A 7,739-nucleotide genomic window follows, 5' to 3' on the forward strand; every position below is an offset into this window, starting at 1 on the left:
AAGGTGACGGCTAGTGGTGTTCTGTTTCGTTCTTTGTTGGGCCTGTCCTGTAGTAGGTGACTTCTGGGTACTCTTCTGGCTCTGTCAGTCTGTTTCTTCACTTCAGCAGGTGGGTATTGTAGTTGTAAAAACGCTTGATAGAGATTTTGTAGGTGTTTGTCTCTGAGGGGTTGGAGCAAATGCAGTTGTATCTTAGAGCTTGCTGTAGACAATGGATTGTGTGGTGTGGTCTGGATGAAAGCTGGAGGCATGTAGTTAAGTATACGGTCAGTAGGTTTCCAATATAGCGTGGTGTTTATGTGACCATTGCTTATTAGCACTGTAGTGTCCAGGAAATGGATGTCTTGTGTGGACTGGTCCAGGCTGAGGTTGATGGTGGGATGGAAATTATTGAAATCATGGTGGAATTCCTCAAGGGCTTCTTTTCCATGGGTCCAGATGACGAAGATGTCATCAGTGTAGCACAAGTAGAGTAATGGCATTAGGGGACGAGAGCTGAGGAAGCGTTGTCCTAAGTCAGATATAAAAATGTTGGCATACTGTGGGGCCATGCGGCTACCCATAGCAGTGCCGCTGACTTGAAGGTATGCATTGTCCCCAAATGTGAAATAGTTGTGGGTGAGGACAAAGTCACAAAGTTCAGCCACCAGGTTTGCTGTGACATTATCGGGGATACTGTTCCTGATGGCTTGTAGTCCATCTTTATGTGGAATGTTGGTGCAGAGAGCTTCTACATCCATAGTGGCCAGGATGGTGTTTTCTGGAAGATCACCAATGGATTGTAGTTTCCTCAGGAAGTCAGTGGTGTCTCAAAGATAGCTGGGAGTGCTGGTAGCATAGGGCCTGAGGAGGGAGTCTACATAGCCAGACAATCCTGCTGTCAGGGTGCCAATGCCTGAGATGATGGGATATCCAGGATTTCCAGGTTTATGGATCCTGGGTAGCAGATAGAATACCCCTGGTCGGGGTTCTAGGGGTGTATCCATGCAGATTTGTTCTTGTGCTTTTTCAGGGAGTTTCTTGAGCAGATGGGGTAGTTTCTTTTGGTAACCCTCAGTGGGATTAGAGGGTAATGGCTTGTAGAATGTGGTGTTAGAGAGCTGCCTAGCAGCCTCTTGTTCATATTCCAACCTATTCATGATGATGACAGCACCTTCTTTGTCAACCTTTTTGATTATGATGTCAGAGTTGTTTCTGAGGCTGTGGATGGCGTTGTATTCTGCATGGCTGAGGTTATGGGGCAAGTGATGCTGCTTTTCCACAATTTCAGCCAGTGCCCGTTGGCAGAAGCACTCTATGTAGAAGTTGAGAAACAACAGTCTATTTTATGGGGAAGGCTCCCAGATGGTATGATGATGAATTAGGGCTATATCTATATAATTTATACATTCTGACTGAGATTATGAAATTGTATTATGAGAAACTGATATGTTATGAGTGCCTATATATTTTTGGATCCATCAATGCTGACCAGACAGAGACAATGAGAAATACTTAAGATTAAGAATGATACTTAGACCTCACACAGGTTATGCTAAAAAGCAGCTCAAGCGTTGGAAAATCCATTTTTACTTAACTCCTCTGAAGGGAACGCAGGAGCAGTGGAAATTTACTAGGACTAGAACAAAAGAAACAGTTGAGCAGGAGGGGTTTAAACAAAGAAACACATGAATAGGGGGCGAGACAGGAAAAGGAAGCATAGAGAAGGAGAGAGCAAGGTCACAGAAGCTGTGTGAGGGTTCCAAGGAGGGAGAGGTGGGCAGAAGGGGGCAGCATGTAGCAGCCTCCATACTCCTGAACCCAGATGGACCCCAGAGGACTCTGGACTTCTCACGAGACTCATACTCCAACACAAAAAATGCCCTGAAGTGGTAAGGAAACTGAACACTAAATGCGTACCCTGCCTCATTGTTTTATATGGTCTGTACTCTTCTGTGCTTTACATGATCAAGTATAAAAGAGCATAAAGGTGTTAAACTATCCAAAGTTATGTTTGTAGTGACTGCTTCACAAATGCTGCATGCACCTGAGAGAGAGGGAAACTGTAAATAAGAAGCTTCACACCTTTTGGGTTGAGTTCTGGGAGAGGGATGTGTTTCAGTAATGGGTGAGCACTGCTCCTGTAACCTAGAGCAGGTGGGCTGAGGAGCCTCATATCCAAGAAGTGATAGCAGATAGAGAGGCAGTGCCCAGGAAGTGTGCCATAGAGGCCAAGGGAGGAATGAGTGCTGCACTCTACTGAGATTCCGGAAGCTTAAACACATCTCAGGGGATCCAGAGCACAGAGGCCCTCACAGCACCTAGTGGGTGGCTGCAAAGGAGGTGCTTTCTAGGATCTGTGACAACAGGTAGCAGCATAGAGCCCTAAAGTAGACTGATATTGTGTCAGCCAGCAGCACATATCTCTAGTGATAGTGGATGTGGAAGGGGAAATCACATGTCCTCCCATCCCCCAAATGAGAGATTATTTTAAGAAGGTTTACTCACATAGCCTCTGGAGTCAGATCTTTCTTAATAAAGGATTAACTCTAAGGCTCATTTTTGAGACAGGCAAATTATGAGCCTGATATTGTGTAAATATGTTTAATGTACTCTTCATTTCACAGCAAATTTTTTCTTGTCTCCTTTTTTATCCTTGCATTTATATACAAACTAGGGCTGTCGATTAATCGCAGTTAACTCACGCCATTAACTCAAAAAAATTAATCGCGATTAATCGTGCTGTTAAACAATCGAATACCAATGGAAATCTATTAAATATTTTGGATGTTTTTCTATATTTTCAAATATATTGATTTCTATTACAACACAGAATACAAAGTGTACAGTGCTCACTTTATATTATTTTTGATTACAAATATTTGCACTGTAAAAATGATCAAAGAAATAGTATATTTCAATTCACCTAATACAAGTACTGTAGTGCAATCTCTTTATCATGAAAGATGAACTTACAAATGTTGAATTATGTTAAAAAAATAACTGCATTCAAAAATATAACAATGTAAAACTTTTGGAGCCTACAAGTCCACTCAGTCCTACTTCAGCCAATTGCTCAAGCAAACAAGTTGGGTTACATTTGCAGGAGATAATGGTGCCCGCTTTTTGTTTACAATGGCACCTGAAAGCGAGAACAGGTGTTCGCATGGCACTGTTGTAACCAGCGTCGCTAGATATTTACTTGCCAGATGTGCTAAAGATTCATATGTCTCTTCATGCTTCAACCACCATTCCAGAGGATATGCATCCATGCTGATAACTGGTTCTGCTTGATAACAAACCAAAGCAGAGTGGACCGATGCATGTTCATTTTCATCGTCTGAGCTAGATGCCACTAGCAGAAGGTTGGTGTGTGTGTGTGTGTGTGTGTGTGTGGTGGTTCAGGTTCTGTAGTTTCTGCATCAGAGTGTTGCTCTTTTAAGACTTCTGAAAACATGCTCCACATCTTGTCCCTCTCAGGTTTTGGACGGCACTTCAGATTCTTAAATCTTATATTGAGTGCTGTAGCTATTTTTAGAAATCTCACATTGGTACCCTCTGTGTTTTGTCAAATCTATAGTGACAGTGTTCGTAAATCAAATGAACAACATATGCTGGGTCATCATCCGAGATACTGCTATAACATATGGCAGAATGCAGGTAAAACAGAGCAAGAGACATATAATTCTCCCCCAAGGAGTTCAGTCACAAATTTAATTGACGCACTGTTTTTTTAATGAACATCATCAACATGGAAACATGTCCTCTGAATTGGTGGCTGTAGCATGAAGGGGCATATGAATGTTTAGCATATCTGGCATATAAATACCTTGCAACACCAGCTACAAAAGTGCCATGCGAATGCCTGTTCTCACTTTCAGGTGACATTGTAAATAAGAAGAGGGCAGCATTATCTCCCGTAAACATAAACAAACTTGTTTGTCTTAACGATTGGCTGAACAAGATGTAGGACTGAGTGGACTTGTAGGCTCTACATTTTTACATTGTTTTGTTTTTGAGTGCAATTATGTAACAAAAAAAATCTACATTTTTAAGTTACATTTCCACTATAGAGATTGCACTACAATATTTGTATGAGGTGAATTGAAAAATACTATTTCTTTTATCATTTTTACAGTGAAAATATTTGTAATAAAAATAATATAAAGTGAGCACTTTGTATTCTGTGTTGTAAAAGAAATCAAGATATTTGAAATTGTAGAAAAACATCCAAAAATATTTAAATAAATGGTACGCTATTAGTTTTTTTAATGGTGTGCCAGCCCTAATACAAACCTTTATAAAATAATCTTCAACAAAAGATTAATTAACAAATAATAAAAGGGCTGGATCCTGAGGTCCTCAACTAGCTTCTGCTTAGTCTTTTTTATTTCATATTTAGGCAAAACTTTCTTTGGGTATAAACATTCCTCTGGGTCCCCACTACACTGGAATTAAACATGTAAGGGGCTGGGAACTGCATCGGATTGTCTTGGTAGATCTTTTACTTAATGGAGTTTCTTTGTACAGGGTGGAGTTTGTGTTCCTCCCCTTCTCCACACACATGTGGAATAGGCCAGGCGTTCAAGCACATAAAACCTGCTAAATCCATCTGTGCTCAGTCCCCATGTTTCTGAAACACCTCTGGGGCTACTTTTCCCCTGACTTCCATAGACATTTGGCTCTTTTGGACTCTCCAACCCTCACTTTTCCCAGAAACACCCCAGAGCAGAGGGTTCTGCTACCTGGAGAAAATGTGCCCAAAGGTTAATAACGATTGAGTCACTATTCACTTTTGTGCAGACTCCTGCTGATATTGGTGCAGAGATTGTGAATGTCTTTCCTAGGCCCCAAACTGAATTCTTTCTTAAAGAAGTGTTTTCTCTTTGAGTAACAATGTTTGGCACTTGCCCAGCAGTGAATATTCATTATTATTCCTTTCTCCTTATGCCTGTTGTCATAAAGTGAGCCCGTGGCAAAGCCAAGAACGGAATCTATCAATGAGATTTTTATTCCCACTCTAGCCCCTTTACAAGGGTAAAGCCCTGGTTCTGCTGTGGTAGGACTCCACAAGCATAAGTTTTGTGGAAGATAGCTATAAGCAAGAATATCCTCCTAAGCCCAGGCTGAGGTGCTGCGCTGCAGCGTGCAGAGCTGGAGAGATTCCAGGCACCACTGCAGATTGGGAGAGTACAAAGGTTACCTAATGCCACTTTAGCCTCCCCTAACCCTGGGCAGTGAGTACAGTACTTCACTTCAGAGAAGCACAGCACAGACTCTCAGCCAGGTCTCTTAATTGCCAGCCTAGTGACATGTTCATTAGACCATACTGCATCCCTTAAAAAGCAGCAGCTAAGTAAAAAAGCACTCTGGGCCAGATATGGTGCCCTTACAATGAGTGGCAAACCTCTATGATTTCAGGAGAGCTCTTTGTATAGAAAGGGGTCACTGACAGTAAAGGCAGCAGAACCATCCCTACCCAAGTGCTAAGTGGTGCCTCTGAAATGTACAGTAATGATTTCAGAGTGACAAGATGATGTTCCTGTTAACATGCCGATGAGTACACATGAGAGTAGGTGGATGACATAAGCATATTTGTGTTGCCATCAGTGTAGAAGATCAGCTGTTATAGTACCCTATGCATTGAACTTTTTCAGTGAAACAAGGAATCAAAGGGCTGGATCCTGAAATTCTTCTTGCATGCACTTGAGTTCGTATTAAATAAAATGTGTTGTAGATGCATTTTAATGATTATCTGCTCATAGGTTTCTGTTTAAGGGTATTTTTTTTAAAGTCCCCTCCTAGAGAATTTATCTTTTTACAAAAAAAACCTTACTCCAACACAAGCCTATTTTAGGCTATTGCTTATCTCCAAGTCTCCAGTTATCCATTTTGTGCTGCCTCTTGACAATTTCATGGCATGGAGCGTAACAGTAGTGCTGGAGTAACAGGGCTGAAAAACTGGTGTCTACTGATCGTGACAGCCTTCCACCATTCTTTTCTCCAAACACTGTTTCAAGGATGGGCAAGTTAGATTAGTTACTTTCTGAAGAAGTGTTTGATCCAGTGTAATGAGTAAAACATTACTGCACTTAATTAATCACTGAAAGCAAAGCCCACTGTGTACCAGTATCAGCCTTAATGAATATTAATTGTATTAAACTGACAAGAAGCTTCAGTAAGTAGAACCAGGTGTTGTGCTTGATTATGCGGAAAACTATGGTCATTCATTGGCTGCATGGATATGCATGCATACAATTTAAAGTGTAGTTTAAAGTTTAAAATTTAAAGTTCAGTTTTAAAATTTTAGGAGTCTGGTTTACGGTGTGTGTGTGTGTGTGCAGGGGGATGTTTTGTTTTCTAATTTCAAATGGAATTACAATACAATTCAGTTACATCATGTGCATGCAACTTCAGGTAAGATAAAGCAGAAAGGGATCCCTTTCTGCAAACTAGCTTAGGGCCATTTATTAAGTTAGACAAATGCAAGCATGACCATGAAGCAGCCTCTTTTTTGTGTGACGGAGGCTCTTTTCAATTTGTTTGAAGGGGGTGCATATTTCGTTTCCCGCAGTTTTAAAATTAGAACAAGTAGAATAAAAAGTTGTCAGGATCCTGACAAGGGCAGTCAGGACCAAAGATCGAAACAGGGTCAAACCTGAGACAAAGAGTAGCAGAAAAGTTCATAGTCAAGTTCCAGGCTAGGGTTAATACCAAGGATCAGAGTGCAAGTCAGGTTTCAGATCCAGTCCAGGATGCGAAGTCCAAATCAAGCCAAGGTCTTGGCCAGAATTTAGGAGAAGGAATGGTCATGGCAGTCATAGGAAATCAACACTGTTAGCTGGAGGCTTCCTAGATGCCCCTTGGAAGAACAAGTAGGCCTGTTACTCAAGGAGGGGGGAAAGACAATAACAGAAAATTTGGAAATGGCAGAGGTGCTTAATGACTTCTTTGTTTCGGTTTTCACCAAGAAGATTGGTGGCTATTAGACATCTAACATAGTGAATGCCAGTGAAAATGAGGTAAGATCAGAGTCTAAACTAGGAAAAGAACAAGTAAAAAATTACTTAGACAAGTTAGATCTCTTCAAATCACCAGGACCTGATGAAATGCATCCTAGAATACTCAAGGAGCTGACTGAGGAGATAACTGAGCTATTAGTAATTATCTTTGAAAAGTAATAGAAGACAGGAGACATTCCAGAAGATTGGAAAAGGGCAGATATAGTGCCCATCTATAAAAGGGGAAATAAGGACAACTTGGGGAATTACAGACCAGTCAGCTTAAATTCTGTACCTGGAAAGATAATGGAGCAAATAATTAAGCGATCAATTTGCAAACACCTAGAAGATAATAAGGTAATAAGTAAGAGTCAGCATGGATTTGTCAAGAACAAATCATCTCAAACCAACCTGATAGCTTTCTTTGACAAGGTAACAAGCCTTGTGGATGGGGGGAAGAAGTAGATGTGGTATATCTTGACTTTAGTAAGGCTTTTGATACTGTCTCACATGACCTTCTCATAAACAAACTAGGGAAATACAACTTAAATGGAGCTACTATAAGGTGGGTGCATAACTGGTTGGAAAATCATTCCCAGAGTGTAGTATCAGTGGTTCACAGTCATGCTGGAAGGGCACAATGACTGGGGTCCCGCGGGGATCGGTACTGGGTCCAGTTCTGTTCAATATCTTCATCAGTGATTTAGATAATGGCATAGGGAGTACACTTATAAAGTTTGCAGATGATACCAAGCTGGG

Source organism: Lepidochelys kempii, chromosome 9 (assembly GCF_965140265.1).
Source record: "Lepidochelys kempii isolate rLepKem1 chromosome 9, rLepKem1.hap2, whole genome shotgun sequence".
Classification (NCBI taxonomy): domain Eukaryota; kingdom Metazoa; phylum Chordata; order Testudines; family Cheloniidae; genus Lepidochelys; species Lepidochelys kempii.